The 25,534-nt window shown below is 44.0% G+C and overlaps 1 protein-coding gene across 1 annotated transcript in view; it reads right to left on the bottom strand.

The window, feature by feature from the left end:
- LOC124564247 overlaps window positions 1-3,035 on the bottom strand; it is a 116,568-nt gene extending 113,533 nt beyond the window's left edge. Inside the window, exon 1 of the mRNA XM_047131001.1 lies at window positions 3,019-3,035. The gene's annotated coding sequence lies outside the window, so the exon portion shown is untranslated. The remainder of the gene's footprint in view (window positions 1-3,018) is intronic.
- Window positions 3,036-25,534: the final 22,499 nt, after the last annotated feature.

The following is a 25,534-nucleotide window of genomic DNA, read 5'->3' as shown; positions in this document are numbered from 1 at the left end:
GTATAGACCTTCTATATACCCCTTCCACCATCCTGCTTTCCCTTCTTTGCTTCGAACTGGGTTTCCATCTGAGCTCTTGATGTTCATACAAGTGGTTCTCTTATCTCCAAAGCTGTCTTTAATTTTCCTGTAGGCAGTATCTATCTTACCCCTAGTGAGATAAGCCTCTACATCCTTACATTTGTCCTCTAGCCATCCCTGCTTAGCCATTTTGCACTTCCTGTCGATCTCATTTTTGAGACGTTTGTATTCCTTTTTGCCTGCTTCATTTACTGCATTTTTATATTTTCTCCTTTCATCAATTAAATTCAATATTTCTTCTGTTACCCAAGGATTTCTACTAGCCCTCGTCTTTTTACCTACTTGATCCTCTGCTGCCTTCACTACTTCATCCCTCAAAGCTACCCATTCTTCTTCTACTGTATTTCTTTCCCCCATTCCTGTCAATTGTTCCCTTATGCTCTCCCTGAAACTCTGTACAACCTCTGGTTCTTTCAGTTTATCCAGGTCCGATCTCCTTAAATTGCCACCTTTTTGCAGTTTCTTCAGTTTTAATCTACAGTTCATAACCAATAGATTGTGGTCAGAGTCCACATCTGCCCCGTGGAAATGTCTTACAATTTAAAACCTGGTTCCTAAATCTCTGTCTTACCATTATATAATCTATCTGATACCTTTTAGTATCTCCAGGGTTCTTCCATGTATACAACCTTCTATCATGATTCCTAAACCAAGTGTTAGCTATGGTTAAGTTGTGCTCTGTGCAAAATTCTATCAGGCGGTTTCCTCTTTCATTTCTTATCCCCAATCCATATTCACCTACCACGTTTCCTTCTCTCCCTTTTCCTACACTCGAATTCCAGTCACCCATGACTATTAAATTTTCGTCTCCCTTCACTATCTGAATAATTTCTTTTATTTCATCACACATTTCTTCAATTTCTTCGTCATCTGCAGAGCTAGTTGGGATATAAACATGTACTACTGTAGTAGGTGTGGGCTTCGTGTCTATCGTGACCACAATAATGCGTTCACTATGCTGTTTGTAGTAGCTTACCCCGCATTCCTATTTTCCTATTCATTATTAAACCTACTCCTGCATTACCCCTATTTGACTTTGTGTTTATAACCCTGTAGTCACCTGACCAGAAGTCTTGTTCCTCCTGCCACCGAACTTCACTAATTCCCACTATATCTAACTTTAACCTGTCCATTTCCCTTTTTAAATTTTCTAACCTACCTGCCCGATTAAGGGATCTGACATTCCACGCTCCGATCCGTAGAACGCCAGTTTTCTTTCTCCTGATAACGACATCCTCTTGAGTACTCCCCGCCCAGAGATCCGAATGGGGGACTATTTTATATCCGGAATATTTTACCCAAGAGGACGCCATCATCATTTAATCATACAGTAGAGCTGCATGCTCTCGGGAAAAATTATGGCCGTAGTTTCCCCTTGCTTTCAGGCATTCGCAGTACCAGCACAGCAAGGCCGTTTTGGTTATTGTTACAAGGCCAGATCAGTCAATCATCCAGACTGTTGCCCCTGCAACTACTGAAAAGGCTGCTGCCCCTCTTCAGGAACCACACGTTTGTCTGGCCTCTCAACAGATACCCCTCCGTTGTGGTTGCACCTACGGTACGGCTATCTGTTTCGCTGAGGCACGCAAGCCTCCCCACCAGCGGCAAGGTCCATGGTTCATGGGGGGAGAGAATAGAAGCTTTCGAAATGTGGTGCTACAGAATAATGCTGAAGATTAGATGGGTAGATCACGTAACTAATGAGGAGGTATTGAATAGAATAGGGGAGAAGAGGAGTTTGGGCAAAACTTGACAAGAAGAAGGGACCGGTTGGTAGGGCATATTCTGAGGCATAAAAAAAAATCGTAGAGGGAGACGAAGAGATAGATACACTAAGCAGATTCAGAAGGATGTAGGTTGCAGTAAGTACTGGGAGATGAAGAAGCTTGCACTGGATATTGTAGCATGGAGAGCTGCATCAAACCAGTCTCAGGACTGAAGACCACGACAACAACAACTAGTATAAAGCCTTGAATAATCTACTCAGGTCAAACTTCAACATCACAGAAAAAAACTGAGAAGCAATTCAGTTATTCGATTGTGTAAGCAAACACGTTACCTTTCTTTTACAGCCAATCAGCTTCTAAAGAAAGAAACAAAGCATGAGACCAATAAAATTTTTGCAAACGTAGCGCAGTACAGTGTATGTAGTCGAATATTACATTCACTCGCGTTGATTTCCTGAATCCTTCGTAACAACACAATCTTTGAAAATAATACCTTAAGCAGTTCATCTTCAAAAAATTGAGAATTACTACAAGTTTTAAACGTCGTGTAATCTTAGTCGTCATGTAACACTTCATTTTCATCGTATGTAGACTCGTCAAGGGCTCTCTAAATCATTTTTTCCAAACGTTTCTTCTCTTCACAACACATTCTGAACACACAGTCGTACTAAATCCGCGAAACAGATAACTCTATAACGTCACCTAGTGCCTACAAATCAACAAAGGTTTCAAAAACGACGAATGGTTAAACTGATACCGCTACGATGTCTGCAGATGTCACATATCATTCCGGGAGCAAAAAAAGAATGTTAGAAACGACTGAAAATCATCGGAAGTGGCGCGACGTGATATTGCATCCGCCGCGTACTGCCATCTCCTGCTAACGACGAAGTATTACGTCAGCCGCGTGCCAGGTGTTGTTTACAGTTTTGCAGTTACTGCCTGGACAGCAACATCCGCACGTCGTGACAAATGTTAAATGCAGATGTTCACCGAGGAACAGCATCTCGGAACCAAAAACCGAGCATTACTAGGCGGAAAGTAAACACGTTGCCCTCGTTTTTCTAATAACTTCTCGAAACGACGTACTTTCCTTGGCACAAAAAACTTGTCGTCTAGCTGCATATACTGTACGAGCACAGTGTCGTAGTAACACGATAGTTCGTGAATTCGAAGCAAAAACTGTAGAAAAAGAAAGCACAGCACTTACCACGCCCAGCTTACGAGTGCAACACACACAAACAGCGCGGTGCGTTCCACGAGTCCGCACTCGCACACGACCTGCCGCTCAGAGCATTCTTCCACTCGGCTGGATGTCTTACGCCATTCCTGCACTGCGCATGCGCGAACAAGCTGGTAACTTATTATAACAGTAGCACGCGGTCGACTTCGTCGCGCAACTCTTTCGTCCGTCCCATAACTAACTCGTCAAAAGTTACACTCGTGTCGAATGTTGAGAACACAGACCACTCTAAAACGACGTGTACTTGTCGACTGCACCGTAAAAAGCAATAGCAGCGAGTGTGGTTTCAGGGAACAGTCGCCCACCGCGCACGCTGTCTCCCACAGGCCGAAGCAACGACAGAGCAACACAGACGAACTTCTCCGGCAGAAGGATGGGCCCGTCCTAATTCGAGTGTGGCGCCATTACTTTTTGTGACTTTCAGGCAGAGCGCTGAATAAAATGACCAGTCATATCTACATCCATACTCCGCAAGCCACCTGACGGTGTGTGGCGGAGGGTACGTTGAGTACCTCTATCGGTTCTCCCCTCTATTCCAGTCTCGTATTGTTCGTGGAAAGAAGGATTGTCGGTATGCCTCTGTGTGGGCTCTAATCTCTCTGATTTTTTCCTCACGGTCTCTTCGCGAGATATACGTAGGAGGGAGCAATCTACTGCTTGGCTCTTCGGTGAAGGTATGTTCTCGAAACTACAACAAAAGCCCGTACCGAGCTACTGAGCGTCTCTCCTGCAGAGTCTTCAACTGGAGTTTACCTATCATCTCCGTAACGCTTTCGCGATTACTAAATGATCCTGTAACGAAGCGCGCTGCTCTCCGTTGGATCTTCTCTATCTCTTCTATCAACCCTATCTGGTACGGATCCCACACTGCTGAGCAGTATTCAAGCAGTGGGCGAACAAGCGTACTCTAACCTACTTCCTTTGTTTTCGGATTGCATTTCCTTAGGATTCTTCCAATGAATCTCAGTCTGGCATCTGCTTTACCGACGATCAACTTTATATGATCATTCCATTTTAAATCACTCCTAATGCCTACTCCCAGATAATTTATGGAATCAAATGCTTCCAGTTGCTGATCTGCTATTTTGTAGCTAAATGATAAGGGATCTATCTTTCTATGTGTTCGCAGCACATTACACTTGTCTGCATTGAGATTCAATTGCCATTCCCTGCACCGTGCGGCAATTCGCTGCAGATCCTCCTGCATTTCAGCACAATTTTCCATTGTTACAACCTCTCGATATACTACAGCATCATCCGCAAAAAGCCTCAGTGAACTTCCGATGTCATCCACAAGGTCATTTATGTATATTGTGAATAGCAACGGTCCTACGACACTCCCCTGCGGCACACCTGAAATCACTCTTACTTCGGAAGACTTCTCTCCATTGAGAATGAGAGGCTGCTGTTTACAGGCTAAAATATTCATTTTACGTTATCAAAACTTATATGATAAAAATACATATTGAAATATATCTTATTGTTCTGATTTACAGCGGGCAAAGCGGGATTTCCTTCTTACTTGTGTTCACAAAAAGCAAGGCATATTCCACATGTTTTCACAAAAAGTATCCCCAAACTCAAACTCTGCATACAGCCACTATACGTAATCACTTAGAAGATTCAAACACTCGATTCAATTTCGCTGGACGCCATTGTAATATTAGTAATTTTAGCCTCACAAACATTAATATACGCTCATTAGTAAACGCCTGATGGCCTAAAGTTATCGAACAATTGTCAAGTAAAAGAAATGTACCATTGCACAGCAGCGACAGAATCTATCATTCTTTATCTTTGACGTTCTTGCGCGGTGCCTGTAAATCTCAATCTACATGTATCGATTAACGATATTAAAAAAGAATTCTGTTGTTTCAAGACAAATGAGGCGTTGGGCGCCTCACCTTTTACTGTTTGTATTCCATGAGAGGCGGACGCGGACTTGCTGCTTTCCGCAACGGTATTTTATATTTTATGTGAAAATATTGAGTGAATATGCTAACTGTTATTTTTTCCAATCAGAAAACATGTAGTTTCTTGTAACTGATTACGAACAGACAACAGCAAGAGGACATTTTGACTTACGTATAAACTATTTAACCACAATGGTCATCTATTGTAATTTAATATGAAAAGGTACGTAGCATTAAAAAAAACTTGTGTTAAAGATACGTGTGCTTATTTAAGTAGATTAACCTTGATGATTTCCATCTCCTCATTTACTTGACTGTTAATTATTTTGTGTTAGTTCATCACCAGAAATTACGATCACGCTGATGGGCCGAACGCAACATCAGGCAGAAGGAACATTATCGTTTTCCTATCATTTCTGAACCAACTTTTTTGTGTAGTGTTGCATTTCTTTTAAAGTCTATAAATGTTCTGGTCCCTTACTGTTGATCCAGGTATGACTACATCGCGACTATAAAAATGCATAGAAATGATAATGTTTCTTCCGAACGATCTCAAATATATCAATATGCAGCTCTTATTCAGGTATAGATTTAAGTGTCAGGAAGTCGTTTCTGAAAGTATTTGTATGGAGTGTAGCCATGTATGGAAGTGAAACGCGGACGATAAATAGTTTGGACAAGAAGAGAATAGAAGCTTTCGAAATGTGGTGCTACAGAAGAATGCTGAAGATTAGGTGGGTAGATCACATAACTAATGAGGAGGTATTGAATAGAATTGAAGAGAAGAGGAGTTTGTGGCACAAGTTGACAAGAAGAAGGGATCGGTTGGTAGGACATGTTCTGAGGCATCAAGGGATCACCAATTTAGTACTGGAGGACAGCGTGGAGGGTAAAAATCGCAGAGGGAGACCAAGAGATGAATACACTAAGCAGATTCAGAAAGATGTGGGTTTGCAGTAGGTACTGGGGGATGAAGCAGCCTGCACAGGATTAAGTAGCATGGAGAGCTGCATCAAACCAGTCTCAGGACTGAAGACCACAACAACATCGTGGTCAACCAGCTTTATCAGTGATGTATCCGTACACTGTGTATATGAACATCTTCTAAAAGTCGTCTCACCGATTTCTCTGACGTTAACTTCCGTGTGGGCTCGTAACACAAATCTTCATTCGTGTTGTGACATTCGCTGGCTAAGGTGGTGGCAATTTCTTCGTAAAAACTGGGAGCTCTCGAAGGAATGCCCCACCATAACCTCGTGTTCCACGGTTTCATCATTCCGACGTGTAAAGTGGACGCTGAGGATTTCAGAACATTTTTAAGAGCACCAGCGACCTCACTACCACACGAAAGCTGGTGTTCGTACTAACAACGCACATTTCAGAAATTTTACAGTGACGAAATTTTCAACAGGTTGCCGTACACTGTTGTTTAAAGTAACACATTCTTCGTCGGAGTCCTGGGAGGCCCAAATTTTCTTCGAGTCTGACATACTGAATGCTTTGGATCGAGGCAGTCGGGTAGAGGCAGTATACCCCGATTTACGAAAAGTAGCCGCCTCAGGTAACCTACAGATGTTGTGAAAAGTACGAGCATATGGGGTGCCGAGTGAAATCTGTGACTGGATTGAAGACTTTTTGGTGGTCAGGACGCAGCATGTCATCTCGGCTGGAGGACGGGTCGTGGGTCGTGCCTGGGGGATCACATGGTACCGAGGTCGTGCAGGGACGACGCAGTGCAAGCAGCCTGCTCGTGTGTCGGCAGCCCTACGGACTGAAACTGCTCTGCAGCCTCGGCAAGAGATTTCGTCCTCAGACGGTCTAGCACTCAGCGAGTGGGTAGCCAAGTCTATCAACACCATTTTTTTAGTGGAGACTGTCCGTCGCTCGGACACGCAATGCAAAGTGAGATGAAATGATGCGATTATAGGAAAATATTCGAGGAAATGGATGGTGACGAATTTTGTTGGCAGTGAAGCTTACTGGCAGATTAAAACCGTGTGCCGGACCGAGACTCGAACTCGGGACCTTTTGCCTTTCTTCTCAGGACTGCTAGTTACGTTTCGCAGGAGAGCTTCTGTGAAGTGTGGAAGGTGGGAGGCGAGGTACTGGCGGAACTGAAGCTGTGAGGACCGGTCGTGAGTCGTGCTTGGGTAGCTCAGACGGTAGAGCACTTCCCCGCGACAGCCAAAGGTCCCGAGTTCGAGTCTCGGTCTGGCACACAGTTTTAATCTACCTGGAAGTTTCACATCAGCGCACACTACGCTGCAGAGTGAAAATTTCATTCTGTTGTTCAATGTTTGGGTAGTGGAACTATTGACAACTAGAGTACTGGCCATTAAAATTGCTACACCAAGAAGAAATGCAGATGATAAACGAGTATTCATTGAACAAATCTATTATACTAGAACAGACATGTGATTACATTTTCATGCAATTTGGGTGCATAGATCCTGAGAAATCAGTACCCAGAACAACCGCCTCTGCCAGTAATAACGGCCTCGATACGCCTGGGCATTCAGTCAAACAGAGCTAGGATGGCGTCTACAGGTACAGCTGCCCATGCAGCTTCAACACGATACCACAGTTCATCAAAAGTAGTGACTGGCGTATTGTGAGGAGCCAGTTGCTCGGCCACCATTGGCCAGACGCTTTCAGTTGGTGAGAGATCTGGAGAATGTGCTGGCCAGAGCAGCAGTCGAACATTTTCTGTATCCAGAAAGGCCCGTGTAGGACCCGCAACATGGGGTCGTGCATTATCCTGCTGAAATGTGGGGTTTCGCAGGGATCGAATGAAGGGTAGAGCCACGGGTCGTAACACATCTGAAATGTAACGTCCACTATTTAGAGTGCCGTCAATGTGAACAAGAGGTGACCGAGACGTGTAACCGATGGCACCCCATACCATCACGCCGGGTGATACGCCAGTATGGCGATACCGAATACGCGCTTCCAATGTGCGTTCACCGCGTTAAGTCTTGAACTTGTTGCAGTTCGTATCTCTCTTGATAGGACACTTCGAGAAGTTGCTAATAGTGTGCAGCGATGACCCAACCTTCTCGAAGAGATACATTGAAATTTACTTTTGATACTCGATATGCTCGATCCAAGTCGTTCGAAGTAGAGAATTGGTTAGAAGTAGATGAGAAGTTCCGCTTTACTGATATAATAGGGATTCAACTGCCAATCGTAGCTTGTGTTGTCTTTGTAAACTTTAGCAGTGCCGAGTTCCGCGAGAAAATAGTTGAGTCTTGCGGAGGTGTCATGAAATTTAAACATTCTAATGGAAACGCTGGTGAAGACACCGTTGCACATGCTGGTTTCGACATTCGTACAGTTCCAATCTTCGAACTGTCGTTTGAGGTTGCAGCAGAACAAATTAATACCGTAATATCACCCTTTGGGAAAGTGCTTAGCAACTCGGCCGAGAAATGGTCAAGCGCGGTCAAATTTCCAGTACTACACGGAGTACGGTTGCTTCGAGTAGAGTTATAAAAGCACATACCATCGTACACTGTGTGATCAAAAGTATCCGGACACCCACAAAAACATACGTTTTTGATATTAGGTGCATTGTGCTGCCACCTACTGCCAGGTAGTCCACATCAGCCACCTCAGTAGTCATTAGATATCTTGAGAGAGCAGTATGGGGCGCTCCGCAGAACTCGTGCACTTCCAACGTGGTCAGGTGACTGGGTGTCACGCGTGTCATACGCCTGTACGCGAGATTTCCACACTCCTAAACATCGCTAGGTCCACTTTTTCCGACGTGATAGTGAATTGGAAACGTGAAGGGACACGTACAACACAAAAGCGTACAGGTCGACCTCGTCTGTTGACTGGCAGAGACCGCCGACAATTGAAGAGGGTCGTAGTGTGTAATAGGCAGACATCTCTCCAGACCGTCACACAGGAATTCCAAACTGTTTCAAGACCCGCTGCAGGTACTATGGCAGTTAGGCGGGAGGTGACAAAACTTGGATTTCATGGTCGAGCGGCTGCTCATAAACCACACATCTCGCCAGTAAATGCCAAACGACGCCTCGCTCGGTGTAAGGAGCGTAAACATTGGACGATTGAACAGTGGAAAATCGTTGTGTGGAGTGACGAATATCGATACACAATGTGGCGATCCTATGGCAGGGTGTGGGTATGGCGAATTCCTGGTGAACGTCATCTGCCAGCGTGTTTACTGGCGACAGTAAAATTCGGAGGCGGTGGTGTTATGGTGTAGTCGTCTTTTTGATGGAGGGGGCTTGCACCCCTTGTTTTGCGTTGCACTATGACAGCGCAGGCCTACTTTGATGTTTTAAGTACTTTCTTGCTTCCCTCTGTTGAAGAGCAATTCGAGGACGGCTACTACATCTTTCAACACGATCGAGCACCTGTTCATAAAGCACGGCCTGAGGCGGGGTGGTTACACGACAATAAGATCAGGCTAAATTCCCTCAGACTTCAAGAAGGATATAATAATTCCAATCCCAAAAAAAGCAGGTGCTGACAGATGTGAAATTACCGAACTATCAGATTAATAAGTCACAGATGCAAAATACTAACGCGAATTCTTTACTGAGGAATGGAAAAACTGGTAAAAGCCGACCTCGGGGAAGATCAGTTTGGATTCCATAGAAATTTTGGCACACGTGAGGCAATACTGACCCTACGACTAATCTTAGAAGAAAGATTAAGGAAAGGCAAACCTACGTTTCTAGCATTTGTAGACTTAGTGAACGCTTTTGACAATGTTGACTGGAATACTCTCTTTCAAATTCTGAAGGTGGGAGGCGTAAAATACAGTTATAAGAGTCGAGGGGCATGAAAGGGAAGCAGTGGTTGGGATGGGAGTGAGACAGGGTTGTAGCCTCTCCCCGATGCTATTCAATCTGTATATTGAGCACGCAGTAAAGGAAACAAAATAAAAATTCGGAGTAGGTATTAAAATCCATGGAGAAGAAATAAAAACTTTGAGGTTCGCTGATGACATTGTAATTCTGTCACAGACAGCAAAGCACTTGGAAGAGCAGTTGAACGGAATGGACACTGTCTTGAAAGGAGGGTATAAGATGAACATCAACAAAAGCAAAACGAGGATAATGGAATGTAGTCGAATTAATTCGGGTGATGCTGAGGGAATTAGATTAAGAAATGAGACACTTAAAGTAGTTAAGGAGTTTTGCTATTTGGGGAGCAAAATAATTGATGATGGTCGAAGTAGGGAGGATATAAAATGTAGACTGGCAATGGCAAGGAAAGCGTTTCTGAGGACGAGAAACTTGTTAACACTGAGTATAGATTTAAGTGTCAGGAAGTCGTTTCTGAAAGTATTTGTCTGGAAGTGAAACATGGACGATAAATAGTTTGGACAAGAATAGAATAGAAGCTTTCGAAATGTGGTGCTACAGAAGAATGCTGAAGATTAGATGGGTAGATCACATAACTAATGAGGAGGTATTGAATAGAATTGGAGAGAAGAGAAATTTGTGGCACAACTTGACAAGAAGAAGGGATCGGTTTGTGGGGCATATTCTGAGGCATCAAGGGATCACCAATTTAGTACTGGAGGGCAGCGTGGAGGGTAAAAATCGTAGAGGGAGAACAAGAGATGAATACACTAAGCAGATTTAGAAGGATGTAGGCTGAAGTAGGTACTGGGAGATGAAGAAGCTTGCACAGGATAGAGTAGAATGGAGAGCTGCATCAAACCAATCTCAGGACTGAAGACCACAACAACAACAAGATCCGAGTAATGGACTGGCCTGCACAGAGTCCTGGCCTGAATCCTATAGAAGATCTTTGCGATGTTTTGGAATGCCGACTTCGTGCCAGGCCTCACCGACCGACATCGATACCTCTCCTCAGTGCAGCACTCCGTGAAGAATGGGCTGTCATTCCCCAAGTAACCTTCCAGCACCTGACTGAACGTATGCCTGCGAGAGTGGAAGCTGTCATCAAGGCCCCAAGGGTGGGCCAACATCATATTGAGTTCTAGCATTACCGATGGAGGGCGCCACGAACTTGTAAGTCATTTTCGGCCAGATGTCCGGATACTTTTGATTGCGTAGTGTATATCATTGTCTCTGAGTAACAAACTCGGGCAGTTTCGGCAGGCGAAGACGACACTTTCCGGGACTTGGGCCTCCGTGTGCACAAATACAAGTACTCCAGACACCGAAATTCCAATGGACGCCAGTGCAATCATAGCTGACGACCTACCAGAGTCCCGCCAATCTTCAAAACCTGTCCAAGTTCCGCCCAAACAGGCCCCTGCAACTGCAAAGGAAGCTGATCCGCCAGCGGTTGAAGACCGAACCTCCTCGCAGGAAAACGAAACTAACTTGGACACTGAAGGAAGTCCGTCGAGAGGCAAGCGTCCGAGGAAAAATATGAGATGCAGGCTGGTGCGCAAATGTGCAGAGGAGACAGCTCCCATTCTGCGACAAAAAGTGAAGGAGATAGATAGTAGCTGGAGCCAACAGAGGGATAGCAACACGAAAGTGGCGCCAGTTTCCGAGGAGGTTTCCCCGAGGAAAACCAATAAAGAAAGCATCTGCAACACCCTCGAGAAAGAACCCACTCTCCCGAGGATTCGATCGTCCCACTGTGGCGGTACGCCACATAACGTGATATCGAATAACTTCGCAAATGTACCAAAACTGACGTTGTAATGAAACGTAAACATTATCTCAGAAAAATAACATAGACTCTGTAATCAATTAATACAGGGCTTCACAACATACGTGCTCGCGGAGCAAGCTGTGAGCAGCAAGGCGCGAGCACGCTACCCCCACTACCGGACCAGAGCGGAGAGTGGGGAGAGTCACGTGGGGCACACAACAGCTGCCGCCAGTCAATGTAAATCCGCGGCCACCTGCAGGGATATCACTCACGAATTATTACTGCCACAAATGAAACAAATAAAGGACAATGTACACGTGCCACATAATTTTATTAGCTTCGTGTATGCCTCTACATTCGTATTAATTTGTGAACTGTTACACAATAAAAGGTGTCACTGAAGTGTGGGATTCTCTGTTATCTTGTACTTTTTGCCCTTTACAGTTGCGTCTATGTTCGGAGTAATTGTTCTTGTGCATCGTAGGCGCAGCGTGCAGTTTAAATTTCGATCAGACAATGCGTTTCTCAGGCGCGTCTTGTTACATTTCATTGCAGAGAACAGTTATTCACAAACATACATGGAACCGAACATTGATATTATTGTAGCTGCCAGTTTGTGCAAATGAGGAAATCTATCCTGAGGGAAGTGTCTGTAAAATTCCAAAATGTTTTTCTTGTTCTGAAATTTGTCTCTGTATTCTCTGTCACACTGCAGGTCAATAATTTCTAGTTGCAGCTCAGGACGAATCTCTTCAATATTCGCTGAATATGGAGAGCAGAACAGATCAGAATCACTGTCTAGTGCTGTCAGTTCTTGAAAGCGTTGATCAAATTCTTCCTTAAGGGCAACTAAACTATGTGAATAACGTTCACAGTCTTTGTGAACATCTTGCATGGATGATAATTTAGGAAGAGTTAGATTTGCTGTTTCCAGCTGACTCATCCAAAGTGTCAATTTCATTTTAAAAGCTCGTATTCGATCTATGAAATGAGTAATTAGCAGATCTTTACCTTGTAGTGAAATGTTCAAAGCATTCAGATGGCTAGTTAAATCTGCTAAGAACCCGAGATCACATTTCCATGAAGGCTCTTTCAATTCAGGAACACACATGTTATTTATTTCCATGAACATATTTATCTCATCTAATAGGCAAAAATTCGATTTAATAATTCGCCACGACTAAGCCAGCGGACCTCGCTGTAATAAGGCAGGCTACCATACTGGCTTTCTACATCCTCAAGAAATCTTTTAAATTGCCTGTGTTGTAGCCCATGCTTCCTTATATAATTGGTTGTACGAGCAACAACACTCATCACATTTTTTAGAGTGATACTCTTTGCACATAAGTTTTCCTGGTGGATCACACAGTGAACGCCCCTTATTTCATTCGGCACGGTCAGTTTTTGCATTTTCTCCTTCAGCAGCCCAACGAAACCTAATTTTTTCCCTGTCATCGCTGGTGCACCGTCTGTAGACACTGAAACTAAAGAATTCCACGGCAATCCTATATTTTCAACACTTTCTTCAACACTACTTAAAATATCACCTCCAGTTGTGGTGTTCTTCATGGGTACTACATCGAGGAGCTCCTTCCTCACCTGAAGATCTCTATTAACACCTCTAACAAATATGGAAAGCTGCGCTGTGACAGTGATATCAACACTTTCGTCCAGAGCTAGAGAATAGGCCATAAAATCTTTACAGATATTTGCAAGCTGGCTCTGGACGTCGTCTGCCATGTCCTGTATGCGACGCATAATGGTCATGTCAGATAATGGTACAATCCGAAACTGTTCAACTTGAGATGGACACAAACGTTCCTCTGCAACTACCAAACATCTTTTATTAAATCGCCATCAGTGAAGGGGCGCAGGGATTTTGCTAAAAACAAAGCAATTTTGTAGCTCACTCTGAGAGCTGCCTCAGTTGATTTTTCTTCGTCATCCAGATCTTCTTCGGATAGCTTCCTTTTAAGTTTAATAACTTCCTGTGCACGATCTGGTCCATCACATTTTCCACTTCCGTAGTCTTTCGCGTGGTACGACATATAATGTCGATGCAAATTAAATTTCCTAAAAGAATTCAGCGTTTTGTGACATACTAAACATTTTGCAACACCATCTTTTTCTGTAAACACATACAATTCCTCCCAATGGGGGTTGAACTGCGAAAGCATGGTTGGGGTTACACAACGGCGACTTGACATGATTCTTAACCAGCGAAGTGACTGTCAGAGTTGATCGTAGTACTTTTAACGTTACACAGTCGGCGCGAATTCAATAGGCACGCTGCGGTCCTATTCATACGTGCGCGCGCATTTCCCCTCCCTCCCGCCCCTCAGCCCTTCTCCGCAACCGCGCAGCTGCTCGCTAGCGCGTGCCTGAGCAGACGCGAGTACTCGCGCTCAAAACCGGCCAGTTGTTAAGCCCTGAATTAATATGATCTGCGAATGTAACTGCAATTTTTTTTTTTTCCAAAACGATCCCTGGCTCATCCCTTTTGTTTGTTCGTAGTGTAAGATGCCGTTTGTGGCGAGGCAAGTTATCTGTACTAGCTCCTATATTTATGAAGTGGTAGATTTAAATTCTTTGCGCAAATTTTATAGGGGAACATTGGTGCAGAGGTCAGCGCCATTGTTCTAAATGATTACGGCCCAGAGTCGTAATAAATATCTTAGTATTCTCTAATTTTGACAAGTAAACATAAATGGGAATGTAGGAGATTGCTCTTGATTAGCGGTTCTCCCTTTGAAACGATAAAAGTAATCAATATTTCCAATATTGAATAATATTTGAGTAAACAGAGTTCAGTAAATTTTTTCTATCCTCCTCTTAACGAAATCGCGAGAATCTCCTCAGCCTTGCATTTTCACCAAAGTAAAAATAATTTACAAAAATAAATTTTAACAACTATTACAGTCTGTGAGAGGCCCATGACTAAGGAATTTGTTGCTAGCGCACTCGAGCATATGTAATTTCGTTGGATTACTCAAGCGGTGCCTGCGATATGTAAGCTGTAAGAGAATCTCAGACCAGAGAGCAGTGTTGTCTGCAGTAGGAACTGAGTGGCAGTAGGAGTAAGTGGTAGGTAGCAGTCGTGTGTGTGGAGTTGGCTGGGCCACTCGTGGGGAGCGATGGCGGTGCCTGAGACATGTAGTATAAGGTAAAAGCAGACTCGCGCATATGTACTATTGTTATGTCAAGTCCCATGTAAATGTATTTAAAAAATCTCTTAATAATAATCTTTCTTATAAAAATTAACTTTTGACGATAATTCATCTCAATTTAAAGAATTTACTAATTTCTCCAATCCGTGGTCATCCAGATTATGGTAAAGAAAAATCAGTTGTTCTTTTTAAACCTGACAAATCTATCGGGCCAGCACTGCACTGGGCTGTGCCAGAAAAATTTCTTACAGAAGCATATATATATATATATATATATATATATATATATATACGCGTTATCCGGCGACCTTATTGAGGTAGGAATTTTCAATTTATTCAGAATGATCTTTCAGGGCCATGACGCAGCACTGCTGGAGTCCAAATTTACCTGTTTAAAATCACAGACAGTTAATTTTTGAAAGGTTACATATGAGTCACATTTTTTATTAGGAGGTTAGTCACATTTTATTATTGGTAGGTTACAGAATTTATCTGTTGGTAGGTTATGCTGAATGTAAATGAATTATATAATTACATTTTTTACTCTTGGACGGTTATTATAAATATATTTTTTTATGTTGGGAGATTATATTTTTTACTGTTGGGAGGTTACAAGTCACACGCAGCTCTCTAGCTTATCGAAAAGCACAGTGAGAAGACAAAACATCTACACTTCGCCTTTCTCGATCTCGAACAGGCCTTTGAGCGAGTGCGACACGAATTAATTCGGTTTGCCCTGCGAGAGCAAGGAGTGCGTCAAGAGCTCGTTAGGTGGGTCGGACTGCATTGCGTGGGGCTGAACGCTGGCCTTCAACAAGGGAAGCAGAGCAAAGACTCGCTGCTATGGAGGCGGAAATGCTTAGGTGGACATAGGGATTAACACTGCATGACCACGTTACAAATAACGAAGTTCGCAGGCTATACGGTGTTGCACCAATAATTGACAAAATGAGGAAAGCCGCCTATGTTGGTAGGGACGTGTCCTCAGAGCAGACGAGACAACAGTGGCAAAGACTATTTTCAGTCCAAGTCTAAATGGGAGACGGCTAGCAGGACGACCAAAGAGCGATGGCTCGACACCCTTCACGAAGAGCTCAAGGTCTCAGGCCTTCATGCTGGATCCTTTATTGTATGATTATATGATAGCGGAACAAACACTGGTAGGAGTCACTTCTGTAAAATATCTGGGAGTATGCCTGCAGAACGATGTGAAGTGGAATGATCATATAAAATTAATTGTTGGTAAGGCGGGCGCCATTGAGATTCATTGGGAGAGTCCTTAAAAAATGCAGTCCATCAATAAAGGAGGTGGCTTACAAAACACTCGTTCGACCTATACTCGAGTATTGCTCATCAGTGTGGGATCCGTACCAGGTCGGGTCGACAGAGGGGAGAGGGTAGATCCAAAGAAGAGCGGCGCGTTTCGTCACAGGGGTATTTGGTAAGCGTGATAGCGTTACGGAGATGTTTAGCAAACTCGAGTGGCAGACTCTGCAAGAGAGGCGCTCTGCATTGCGGTGTAGCTTGCTGTCCAGGTATCGAGAGGGTGCGTTTCTGGATGAGGTATCGAATATATTGCTTCCCCCTACTTATACCTCCCGAGGAGATCACGAATGTAAAATTAGAGAGATTCGAGCACACACGGAGGCTTTCCGGCAGTCGTTCTTCCCGCGAACCATACGCGACTGGAACAGGAAAGGGAGGTAATGACAGTAGCACGTGAAGTGCCCTCCGCCACACACCGTTGGGTGGCTTGCGGAGTATAAATGTAGATGTAGATCAGGCACGAGATCGCAAGCTGTGGCGACAACGAGCCAAAACAGCGGATCCCGCCAGCACGCTGGACAAACGCTAAGGAAGAAGAAGAAGAAGAAGAAGGAGAAGAAGAGAGAAGAGAAGAATTACAGTCACATACCTGGTAATTTGTTTGTTGGTTTATTTGTGGTTACAATACAGCGTCACCGGTCTTTTGCGGTCTAACTGCGTTGGTGAGGCAGTAAATCTATCCACAGGGCAGTGAGACTGCGTCACTGCAGTACACTCTGGAGGTGTGGCGGTGGGACTCGCAGTCTCGTACCACCCTCCGACGGTGACGGTACTGCATCAGTCAGGCAGCAACATTCATCCCAGCGTCGGCACGTGGGATGGGAAAGTATTGGACCTAGAATGGGGGCTAGTCCCGCCAAACGATGGTTAGTTGGTTGGTTTTGGGGTTTGATGGGGGCTAAACATCGTGGTCATCAGTCCCCAGTTCCAAACAGACATACTTGTAAAACGCCTATACAGTAAAAGCGTAACCTCTGCACCCAGAGGGAGGGAACACCACAGGGTACAGAGCTAAAATGAACACCGCAATAACACAAAATAGAGGACACTTAAAAGGAGCAGAGCAAATAGTTGACTAGAGTAAAACAGACTACTGTGGTTGATGGATCAGGTAAAAGGTCAACCACTCAACTACAAACGAAGAACCTCCAGCTGGAAAGCGCTGATAGAGGTACCAACACAACTTGTTACCATAAATGACACTATTTTGGTACCCACGTCACAATTAAAAGTCGCTGGAGTGGGTGTAGCCTGAGAAATCGTGGGAGAGCGCCCACACTAGAGCGAGTGATAAAACCCAGCTGCACGGATAAAACGTAAAACTGAGTCAGCTACAGAGGCATCGTCACCTAGAATTAAAGGAAGTGCAGCTGGTAAATTAAAGGACTGCCACAAGGGGGCAGTCCGTCAGAAGATGGACCACTGTCAGCCCTGCATCACAGCGGCACTTGGGCGGGTTCTCACGGCGAAGGAGATAGCTGTGGTTCAACCGCGTGTGTCCAGTTCGGAGACGGCAGGGAGCAACTGAGTCCCTACGCGTGCCGCTCAAGGACGTGCCGTGCCGTGCCGTGGACGACTTGACCGTGCGGAGCTTATTTGGCGTGTTTAAGGCAGACCATTCAGAGCTCCAGACATCGCGGACCTTGCGATGTAGGGCTGACCGGAGGTCTCTTTCCACGAGACCGAGCTCCAGGGGTGGCGAAGTGGTGGCCTGCTTGGCCAACCGATCGACACGTTCGTTTCCTGGAATGCCGATGTGGCCCGCGGTCCACACAAACGTCGCTGAACGACCACACTCGGCGAGAGCAAAAACAGCATCTCGAATACCGCGCACCAAAGGGTCCCGACAAAAACACTGGTCGAGTGCTTGCCAAAGGACGCATCCGTGGTGGGCGTGCCAGGCCTATCGTTAGCCACGGTCGGAATCCGATTCCTCTAGGATGGTTAGGGGAACCGGATGTCGATGCCGGCGGCGAGGAAGTGTGGCGTAAACCACGGACAGAGTCCCGCAGGGCATCCACTTTCTCAAGGGGCGTCCGCGAGTTGTCGCGTATTATCGTCTTGAGGGGGACGACATCCGCTTCCTCGCAGAGAGTGACAATTCTCGTGAGTGGCGGGGCGTGCAGGCTCCACCTGAGCACCTCGCTCTGCAGGCGCTGCGACGTCCGCATCCTGGCCACACTCATCGTGGCCCGTGCGCCAGACGCATACAGTAGATACGGAGCTCGGTATGCAGGTTAAATTCCCTACTGCGGAAGAGTGGGTACAAAGCCCTGGTCAGCCAGGGTTATATAGTGCTGAGTCGCCGGCACATTGTGCTAGGTGGCACTCGGGGATAACTGGCATGTCATCACATAGATATTAAAAAGGATGGGAAAAAACACCCATCCTTGAGGAGTGCCTGCCGACAATAGGCGAATGGTGGTGTGTTTTAATACAAAATGGTTCAAATGGCTCTGAGCACTATGGGGCTTAACTTCTGAGGTCATCAGTCCCCTAGAACTTAGAACTACTTAAACCTATCTAACCTAAGGACATCACACACATCCATGCCCAAGGCAAGATTCGAACCTGCGACCGTAGCGGTCACGCGGTTCCAAACTGAAGCGCCTAGAACCGCACGGCCACACCGGCCGGCTACGAACAGTTCGACGACGTTTGCAGCAGCATGGACTATCAACTCGGACACCATGGCTACGGTTACCCTTGACACTGCATCACAGACAGGAGCTCCTGTGATGGTGTACTCGACGACGAACCTGGGTGCACGAATGGCAAAACGTTTACAGCATCATGATGGTCGCATCCGTGTTTGGCGACATCACGGTGAACGCACATTCGAAGCATGTATTCGTCATCGCCATACTGGCGTATCACCTGACGTGATGGTATGGGGTGCCATCGGTTACACGTCTCGGTCACCTCTTGTTCACATTGACGGCACTCTAAATAGTGGACGTTACATTTCAGATGTGTTACGACCCGTGGCTCTACCCTTCATTCGATCCCTGCGAAACCCCACATTTCAGCAGGATAATGCACGACCCCATGTTGCGGGTCCTACACGGGCCTTTCTGGATACAGAAAACGTTCGACTGCTGCCCTGGCCAGCATATTCTCCAGATCTCTCACCAACTGAAAGCGTCTGGCCAATGGTGGCCGAGCAACTGGCTCGTCACAATACGCCAGTCACTACTTTTGATGAACTGTGGTATCGTGTTGAAGCTGCATGGGCAGCTGTACCTGTAGACGCCATCCTAGCTCTGTTTGACTGAATGCCCAGGCGTATCGAGGCCGTTATTACTGGCAGAGGCGGTTGTTCTGGGTACTGATTTCTCAGGATCTATGCACCCAAAATCCGTAAAAATGTGATCACAATTGTAGTATAATATATTTTTCTAATGAATGCCCGTTTATCATCTGCATTTCCATCCTAGCTTTGTTTGACTGAATGCCCAGGCGTATCGATGCCGTTATTACTGTGCAGAGGCGGTTGTTCTGGGTACTGTTTTCTCGGGAACTGTGCACCCAAAATCCGTAAAAATGTGATCACATGCCAATTCTAGTATAATATATTTTGGTTGTTCTGGGTACTGTTTTCTCGGGAACTGTGCACCCAAAATCCGTAAAAATCTGATCACATGCCAATTCTAGTATAATATATTTTTCTAATGAATGCCCGTTTATCATCTGCATTTCTTCTTCGTGTAGCAATTTTATTGACCAGTATTGTACAAACTTGAAAGGAGGCAAAAAATCAAAACGAGAATTGGTACCTGGAATGTCAGAACTCTGCTACAAGCAGGAAAACTAGAAAACCTTAAAAGAGAGATGGAAAAGAATCATATGGACCTCGTAGGAGTTGCTGAAGTAAGATGGAATGGACATGGGGAGTTGCAGTCAGATGAATATGTATTCTACTACTCAGGAGGAGAAATAAAAGGAATTAATGGAGTAGGAATGATTATGACAAAGGAATTGGCTAAATGTGTGGAATATGTAGAGTATGCAAATGACCGGGTTATTGGTGTAAGGCTGAAAGGAGCACAAAAAGATTTACTGATTGTCCAGGTGTATATGCCAACTTCAGAACATGATGACCAAATTGTAGAGGAAACGTACAATGTAATAGAGAGAATAATGGACGAAAATAAAAAATGCTGCAAAATAGTAATGGGAGACTGGAACGCCATTGTGGGAGAAGGGAAAGAGGGAAACATAGTAGGCAGTCATGGTCTTGGAAGGAGAAATGACAGAGGTGAATGGTTAATTGACTTCTGCAGGGAAAGGCAGCTGATAGTGGCAAACACATGGTTCAAGAACCATAAGAGGAGGCTCTACACTTGGAAATCACCAGGGGATAAATATAGAAACCAAATCGATTTTATACTGGTAGAAGAAAGATACAGGAATGGAATCAAGAAGGTGCACACATTACCAGGTGCAGATATTAATAGTGACCACAACTTACTTATGGCAGAAATAGAAATAAGAATGAAAAAACTGAAAAAGGCGACAATGGTGAAGAAATGGGATCTACAGAAGATTAGGTCCAACAAAGAACAAATTACAGAAATGCTGTCTCGGGACTTTCTAAACACATTACGAGACAAAGAAGCACCAGATAATGCCAACGAGTACTGGAATATGCTGAAAGAAGGAATCATTAAAGCAGGACAGCAAAATATAGGATATGTAAAAGGGAAAAGGTCAAAAAAACCATGGGTCACACAAGAAATGATTTCCAAGATGGAGGAGAGAAGAAAATTGAAAAACAAGAACACTGAAGATGCAAGAAAGATATACCGAAGGTTAAACAACGAACTGCGAAGAGAAACAGAGCAGGCTAGGAAAAAATGGCTAAAAGAGGAATGTGATGAAATTGAAGAACTGGATAGGAAAGGAAGATACGACTTACTATACAACAGAGTAAAGACTATGACATGGGAACAAAACAGAGCAGGAAGTGCTACTATGGAAATTTTGAGTAAAGACGAAGAGGTAGTGTATAAAGATCGTGACGATGTCCTCCAGAGATGGGAAGAATATATAAAAGAGCTATATGACACAAATAGCAAACCAGAAACTCTGGAACTTGAATCACACAACAGTGTAAGTGATGAAGAGAAAGGACCGACCATCATAATGGAAGAAGTAAAGTCTGCTATTGCTGCAATGAAAAATGGCAAAGCAGTAGGTACAGATACAATACCGGGAGAAATACTAAAATGCTTGAACCACAATGGAATAAGAGAAATATTGAGGTTATGTAATAAAATATATGACAGTGGTGAATGGCCTGAGGACTTTTTGACAACAGTAATGATTCCATTGCCGAAAAAACAAGGAACCAAGAAATGCAGCGAGCACAGGACAATCAGCCTCATTTCACATGCAGCCAAAGTGATGTTAAGAATAATTAATAAAAGACTTGAAAAAGTAATAGAGGAGAATCTCGGCGAGGAGCAGTTTGGCTTTAGACGGAATACGGGCACCAGAGATGCAATAGGGCTCCTACGAATCTTAGGAGAAAGGTTTATTGAAAAAGGAAGAGACCTATATATGTGCTTCATCGATTTAGAAAAGGCATTTGACAATGTGGTTTGGGACAAGCTGGCGACTATTATGAGGGAAAAGAGAGTGGACTGGAAAACCAGAAGACTTATAAACTCATTGTACCTTAATCAAAAAGTTTCAGTTAAAGTGAGAGGAGAAAGTACAAACTGGGTCAGACTAGGGAAAGGAGTAAGACAAGGATGCTGTTTATCACCTACTCTTTTCAACCTGTACTTGGAAAATATGATTGACCAATGCTCATTAGATGACAAAGGAGTAGAAATTGGAGGAAGAAGAGTAGGGTGCTTGAGATTTGCTGATGACATGGTCCTTCTAGCCACAGGGGAAAAAGAATTACAGGATTTGGTGGACACCATTGCAACTAACGGAAAAAAATATGGAATGAAAATTAACACAAATAAAACAAAAGTATTGGCAATAGGAGGAAATAAGGAACTAAAAATTGTGCTGAATGGAGAAAAACTAGAACAGGTGCAAAATTTTAAGTATCTTGGAAGCAGGATAGACACCGACTGGAAGTGCACCACAGAAATTAAAACAAGGATAGCAATGGCAAAAGAGGCGTTTTATAAGAAAAGGAGAATCTTCTGCAGCGGTATGGACAGAGAACTCAGAAAGAGACTCATAAAATGTCTTGTATGGAGTGTTCTTCTATATGGCGCTGAAACATGGACTATGAGGAAAAAAGACAGACAAAGGCTGGAGGCTTTTGAGATCTGGACATGGCGGAAGATGGAAGGAATAAGTTGGATGGACAGAGTAAAAAATGAAGAGGTACTGAGAAGAGTGGGAGAGAAAAGGCAGTTACTAGATGTAATAAAGAGAAGAAAAAGAAATTGGATTGGGCATATATTAAGAAAAAATGACGGACTGATAAAAACAGTTTTAGAAGGTTATGTAGAAGGGAAAAGAAAGCGAGGAAGGAAGAGATTCCAGATACTGGATGACATGATGGACGGTGCAACATACAGCAGCCTTAAGAAGGAAGCAATGGATCGCAGAAAATGGAGAGGCAAAGGACCTGCTAATATAGCAGATGACTGATGATGATGATTGTACAAAAACACCGTGTCGGGCAAAGTAACTGCGAGAAATTCCACAACTGAGTCACTGACGTAAACAATTTACCAGTTGTAAAACGAGGCACAATAACGTTAACTCCACCTTTTCATAATATATAAATACCAATGCATGAACAACGACCACACCACCCAAGACGACAAGGTGAACCGGCTGGGCAGACGGAAGCGACCACAACAGCGCGGATGAAGAAATGAAAGAAGTTTCCGAAACTAATCGGACTGTACGCCAGCCCCAATGGACGATGATTCTTCAACAATGACGTCTCCGTGAACGAACCTTCTAAAAGAACAAGGACACTCCCCTGAACCGTTTGCTACTGGCGAATATTATTAAAATTTATTTTAAACCTGACACTTGCGAGATGAATCTGAAGAGTGTTTCTTAATGTTTGATCAAGTAGAACGGACTACGTCTCACGTACAAGCATGCAAGATCGCTGCAGTGAACCTCAGTAAGATTCATAGTTCCTTTAAATTACAAAACTTGAAAGATTTTATCCCCCCCCCCCCCCCCATCAACCATGGACCTTGCCGTTGGTGGGGAGGCTTGCGTGCCTCAGCGATACAGATAGCCGTACCGTAGGTGCAACCACAACGGAGGGGTATCTGTTGAGAGGCCAGACAAACGTGTGGTTCCTGAAAAGAGGCAGCAGCCTTTTCAGTAGTTGCAGGGGCAACAGTCTGGATGATTGACTGATCTGGCCTTGTAACATTAACCAAAACGGCCCTGCTGTGCTGGTACTGTGAACGGTTGAAAGCAAGGGGAAACTACAGCCGTAATTTTTCCCGAGGGCATGCAGCTCTACTGTATGACTAAATGATGATGGCGTCCTCTTGGGTAAAATATTCCGGAGGTAAAATAGTCCCCCATTCGGATCTCCGGGCAGGGACTACTCAGGAGGACGTCGTTATCAGGAGAAATAAAACTGGCGTTCTACGGATCGCAGCGTGGAATGTCAGATCCCTTAATCGGGCAGGTAGGTTAGAAAATTTAAAAAGGGAAATGGATAGGTTAAAGTTAGATATAGTGGGAATTAGATAAGTTCGGTGGCAGGAGGAACAAGACTTTTGGTCAGGCGAATACAGGATTATAAATACAAAGTCAAATAGGGGTAATGCGGGAGTAGGTTTAATAATGAATAAAAGAAAATAGGAATGCGGATAAGCTACTACAAACAGCATAGTGAACGCATTATTGTAGCCAAGATACACACGAAGCCCACGCCTACTACAGTGCTACAAGTTTATATGCCAACTAGATCTGCAGATGACGAAGAAATTGAAGAAATGTATGACGAAATAAAAGAAATTATTCAGATAGCGAAGGGAGACGAAAATTTAATAGTCATGGGTGACTGGAATTCGGTAGTAGGAAAAGGGAGAAACGGAAACGTAGTAGGTAAATATGGATTGGGGCTAAGAAATGAAAGAGGAAGCTGTCTGGTAGAATTTTTCATAGAGCATAACTTAATCATAGCTAACACTTGGTTCAAGAATCATAAAGGAAGGTTGTATACATGAAAGAATCCTGGAGACACTAAAAGGTGTCAGATAGATTATATAATGGTAAGACAGGGATTTAGGAACCAGGTTTTAAATTCTAAGACATTTCCAGGGGCAGATGTGGACTCTGACTACAATCTATCGGTTATGAACTGTAGATTAGAACTGAAGAATCTGCAAAAAGGTGGCAATTTAAGGAGATCGGACCTGGATAAACTGACTAAACCAGAGGTTGTAGAGAGTTTCAGGGAGAGCGTAAGGGAACAATTGACAGGAATGGTAGAAAGAAATACAGTAGAAGAAGAATGGGTAGCTTTGAGGGATGAAGTAGTGAAGGCAGCAGAGGATCAAGTAGGTAAAAAGACGAGGGCTAGTAGAAATCCTTGGGTAACAGAAGAAATATTGAATTTAATTGATGAAACGAGAAAATATAAAAATGCAATAAATGAAGCAGTTAAAAAGGAATACAAACGTCTCAAAAATGAGATTGACAGGAAGTGCAAAATGGCAAAGCAGGGATGGCTAGAGGACAAATGTAAGGATGTAGAGGCTTATCTCACTAGCGGTACGATAGATACTGCCTACAGGAAAATTAAAGAGACCTTTGGAGAAAAGAGAACCACTTGTATGAATATTAAGAGCTCAGATGGAAACCCAGTTCTAAGTAAAGAAGGGAAAGCAGAAGGTGGAAGGAGTATATAGAGGGTCTATACATGGGCGATGTACTTGAGGACAATATTATGGAAATGGAAGAGGATGTAGATGAAGATTAAATGGGATATACGATAAGGCGTGAAGAGTTTGACAGAGCACTGAAACACCTGAGTCGAAACAAGGCCCCCGGAGTAGACAACATTCCATTGGAACTACTGACGGCCTTGGGAGAGCCAGTCCTGACAAAACTCTACCATCTGGTGAGCAAGATGTATGAGACAGGCGACATACCCTCAAACTTCAAGAAAAATATAATAATTCCGATCCCAAAGAAAGCAGGTGTTGACAGGTGTGAAAATTACCGAACTATCAGTTTAATAAGTCACGGCTGCAAAATACTAACGCGAATTCTTTACAGACGAATGGAAAAACTATTAGAACCCGACCTAGGGGAAGATCAGTTTGGATTCCGTAGAAATGTTGGAACACGTGAGGCAATACTGACCCTACGACTTATCTTAGAAGCTAGATTAACGAAAGGCAAACCTACGTTTCTAGCATTTGTAGACTTAGAGAAAGCCTTTGACAATGTTGACTGGAATACTCTCTTTCAAATTCTGAAGGTGGCAGGGGTAAAATACAGGGAGAG

Source organism: Schistocerca americana, unplaced genomic scaffold (assembly GCF_021461395.2).
Source record: "Schistocerca americana isolate TAMUIC-IGC-003095 unplaced genomic scaffold, iqSchAmer2.1 HiC_scaffold_13, whole genome shotgun sequence".
Lineage (NCBI taxonomy): Eukaryota > Metazoa > Arthropoda > Insecta > Orthoptera > Acrididae > Schistocerca > Schistocerca americana.
Note: the sequence above shows the minus strand (reverse complement) of the source record. Positions and strands in the feature narration are given on the sequence as shown.